This window comes from Archocentrus centrarchus, chromosome 14 (assembly GCF_007364275.1).
Source record: "Archocentrus centrarchus isolate MPI-CPG fArcCen1 chromosome 14, fArcCen1, whole genome shotgun sequence".
Taxonomy (NCBI): domain Eukaryota; kingdom Metazoa; phylum Chordata; class Actinopteri; order Cichliformes; family Cichlidae; genus Archocentrus; species Archocentrus centrarchus.
In genome coordinates this window covers 19904331-19909064 of record NC_044359.1, presented here as the reverse complement: position 1 = coordinate 19909064, position 4734 = coordinate 19904331, and positions in this window count along the sequence as shown.

Here is a 4734-nt window from a genome sequence, read left to right as displayed (position 1 = left end):
GTGGCGCTCTGTGGTGCATTTTGGTGGGACGAGTCTTGCACTGAATGTGCTCCTGTGTCCCATCACTGTGTTGTAGAGTGGGTGGGAGCCATTGTTCATAATGGCCTGCAGCTTAGACAGCATCCTCCTCTCCGACACTGCCATAAGCGAATCCAGCTCCACTCCCACCACATCACTGGCTTTGTGGATCAGTTTATTGAGTCTGTTGGCGTCTGCCGCCCTCAGTCTGCTGCCCCAGCATGCAACAGCATAGAGGATGGCACTCGCCACCACAGACTCATAGAAGATCCTGAGCATAGTCCGGCAGATGTTGAAGGACCTCAGGCGTCTCAGAAAATAGAGGCGACTTTGGCCCTTCCTGTATAGGGCATCAGTGTTCTTAGCCCAGTCCAGTTTGTTGTCAATGTGTACTCCCAGATATTTGTAGTCCTCAACGGTGTCCACACTGACCCCTCCGATGGACATAGGGGCCACCGGTGCCTTGTCTTTCCTCAAGTCCCCCACCAGTTCCTTTGTCTTTGTCACGTTGAGCTCTAGATGGTTCCGCTTGCACCATGTGACAAAGTCCTTCACTGTCCTCCTGTACTCATCCTCATCACCCCTGCTGATACATCCAACTATTGCAGAGTCATCAGAAAACTTTTGAAGATGGCAGGTCTCTGAGCAGTAGCTGAAGTCTGTGGTGTAGAGGGTGAAGAGGAAGGGAGAGAGGACAGTCCTTTGTGGGGCTCCAGTGTTGCTAACTACTCTGTCAGACACACAGTGCTGCAGCCGTACATACTGTGGTCTGCCAGTCAGGTAGTCAACAATCCAGGACACAAGGGGGACATCTACCTGCATCGCTGTCAACTTATCACCCAGAAGAGCAGGCTGAATGGTGTTGAATGCACTTGAGAAGTCAAAGAACATGACCCTCACAGTGCTGGCCGGCTTATCCAGGTGAGCGTAGACTCGGTTTAGCAGGTAGATAATGGCATCCTCAACTCCCAGGCGGGGCTGGTAGGCGAACTGGAGGGGGTCCAGAAATGACTGGACAATGGGCCGGAGCTGATCCAGGACGAGCCTCTCCATTGTCTTCATTATGTGGAAAGTCAGTGCCACTGGCCTGTAATCCTTGACGTCACTGGGTCGCATCATCTTCGGGACCGGAACGATGCAAGATGTCTTCCAAATCACAGGGACCCTCTGAAGATCCAGGCTCATATTGAAGACATGGTGCAGTACTCCACAAAGCTGGGTGGCACAGGCTTTAAGCACCCTGGGGGAGACCCCGTCAGGGCCTGCAGCCTTGTTTTTGTGGAGTCTCTTAAGTTGTCTTCTCACCTGGTCAGCAGTGAGACTAACTGTAGAGGTGGCGGGTGGGGGAGGGGTGGAGACGTCAAGAGGGCCATCACAGGAAGGAAGCAGGCTATTGTGAAGTGTGGGGGTGGGTGGGGGTGGAGTGGACTTCTGGAGACCGGCAGCAGAGCTGTCTGGACGAGGGAGGACAGAGCCTGCAGTGTCAAACCTGTTAAAGAACAGATTTAGCTCATTGGCCCTGTCCACACTGCCCTCCATTCCCCTGTTGTTGCTGGTCCTGAAGCCAGTGATGGTTCTTATTCCACTCCATACCTCCCTCATGTTGTTCTGCTGGAGTTTCAGCTCCAGCTTCCTCCTATAATTGTTTTTAGCCTCCCTAATTGTTGTTTTGAGTTCCCTCTGGATCGTTCTCACCTCCTCCCTGTTGCCAGCCCTGAAGGCCTTCTTCTTATTGTTGAGAAGTGCTTTAATGTCCTTTGTTACCCACGGCTTGTTGTTTGGGTAGCATTTTACAATCCTGGTAGGAACAATGGTGTCCACACAGAAGTTAATGTAGTCTGTGATGCATTCTGTGAGCCTGTCGATGTCCTGTCCATGAGGCTCACAGAGTGCCGGCCAGTCTGTCACCTCAAAGCAGTCCTGCAGTGCTTCATAAGTGTTGTCAGACCATCCCTTAATTGACCGTGTGGTCACAGGCTGACTTTTCACCAGTGGCACATAGCGGGAGCTGAGCTTCACCAAGTTGTGGTCTGACCTCCCTAGAGGGGGGAGGGGGGGAGCAGCTGTATGCATCCTTAACATTAGCATACAGCAGGTCCAGTGTTCTCTCCTCTCTGGTGGGACAGTTCACATACTGGGTGAAGTTTGAGAGTGTCTTTTCCATGGTGACATGATTGAAGTCACCTGAAATTGCAATAAGGGCAGTTGGGTGTTGAGTTTGTAAACACGCTAATGTTGAGTGAATGACGTCACACGCCGACGTCGGGTTGGCAGAGGGGGGGACGTAAACAGCCACAATAATAACATGGGAGAACTCCCTTGGTAAATAATATGGCCTCAGTCCCACAGCCAATAGCTCGATATCCGGGCAACCCACACGTTCCTTGATGGTAATGTGGCCAGGGTTACACCAGCGGTTATTAACTAGAACAGCTAGCCCTCCTCCTCTGCGCTTACCGCTCTCAGTGTAGCTCCGGTCAGCTCGAATAGTTTGAAAACCATCAATGGAAACGTTGTCATCTGGAATATCCTGGTGTAGCCATGTCTCTGAAAAGCACATTAGGCTGCATTCCCGATACTCTCAAGTTGTTGAGTTCATCAGCCAGAGAAGCGTCGGCACTCACTGGGGGAGTGTGTGGTGCTTTGTAGTCCGTGATGGTGCGTAATCCCTGCCACAGTCCCCTAGAGAGGGTCACCTCACCTCATCCTCCCTCACCCTCAACACTGGATCCCCCCAAGGCTGTGTGCTCAGCCCTCTGCTGTACTCACTGTACACCCATGACTGCGAGGCCACGTCAGAGTCCAACGTCATCATCAAGTTTGCTGACGACACTGCCGTTGTGGGACTAATCTCCCACAATGAGGAGACAGCCTACAGGAGAGAGGTCTCCCGCCTGGAGATCTGGTGCCAGGAGAACCACCTCCTGCTCAACTTCAGCAAAACGAAGGAACTGATCGTGGACTTCAGCAGGAAGCAGCAGAGGGACTACCATCCACTTGTCATCAGTGGTGCTGAGGTGGAAAGAGTGGACACTTTCAAATACCTGGGAGTGACCATCTCACAGGACCTGTCCTGGACTCATCACATAAACATCACTGTGAAGAAGGCCAGACAACGTCTCTACCTCCTCAGGCGGCTGAGAGACTTCAAGCTCCCACTCAAGGTGCTCAGGAACTTTTACACCTGCACCATCGAGAGCATCGTGCGTGGGAGCATCACCACCTGGATGGGAAACTGCACCAAGCAGGACTTCATGGCCCTAAAAAGGGTGGTTCGTTCAGCTGAACAGACCATCAGAACCACCCTCCCCAACCTGCAGGACATTTACACCAAGCAGTGCAGGCTGAGGGCCATGAAGATCCTAAAACAGCCCAGCCACCCCGGACACTCTCTCTTTTTCAGGCCGGCGTTACCGCTGCCTGAGGGCTAAGACTGAAAGGTTGAAGAAGAGTTTTTACCCACAAGCCATCCGTCTGCTCAACTCTGAGCCCTAGCTGGACCATTATTGCACAATGTAAATATTATAATTTATAATCTATAATTCCATGTAAAAGTGTGTGTATAGTGTATAGTATATAGAGTATAGTGTATAGTGTGAATTACTTTTTTATTTTTATTCTTCTTATTTATATGTGTGTGTATATATGGTTGCAGGTACAAAATACATTTCACTGTGCATTGTACTGTGTATAACTGTGCATGTGACAAATAAACACTATCTTAATCTAATCGGCCTACAAATGCGGCCTTTGAAGGATGCAGCCCCTGAATTTGGACACGGCTCCTGTGTCTGGATGGGTTCTCTTGGGGTACTCTGCCTTCCTTCCTTGGTTAAGCCAACTGGTGATTCTGAAGGCCTTTATACACCAAGTGCATTGTGAAAAAAATGACACAAAATTCATAATTTTTTGCATTCGATCTTATTGTGTAATATATTATATATACACACCAAAAGTGTTGCATTTATGTGGAAAAATTAAGTCAACATCAAGCAATGATGAGCTAGTCCTGATGTTTCTAAACAAGAAAAGGAAGAAATGGAGATTCTGGGATCATCCAATTCTCAAGAAGGCAGCAGCATGTATATATTTCATGTATAGCTTGTTGCGAAATGCTGTGGTTTGATTGGTCAGATCTGTGTATTCTGTGCATTCATGCATAGTTAGAGTAGTTAGCAACACTGGAGCCCCACAAGGGACTGTCCTCTCTCCCTTCCTCTTCACCCTCTACACCACAGACTTCAGCTACTGCTCAGAGACCTGCCATCTTCAAAAGTTTTCTGATGACTCTGCAATAGTTGGATGTATCAGCAGGGGTGATGAGGATGAGTACAGGAGGACAGTGAAGGACTTTGTCACATGGTGCAAGCGGAACCATCTAGAGCTCAACGTGACAAAGACAAAGGAACTGGTGGTGGACTTGAGGAAAGACAAGGCACCGGTGGCCCCTATGTCCATCGGAGGGGTCAGTGTGGACACCGTTGAGGACTACAAATATCTGGGAGTACACATTGACAACAAACTGGACTGGGCTAAGAACACTGATGCCCTATACCGGAAGGGCCAAAGTCGCCTCTATTTTCTGAGACGCCTGAGGTCCTTCAACATCTGCCGGACTATGCTCAGGATCTTCTATGAGTCTGTGGTGGCGAGTGCCATCCTCTATGCTGTTGCATGCTGGGGCAGCAGACTGAGGGCGGCAGACGCCAACAGACT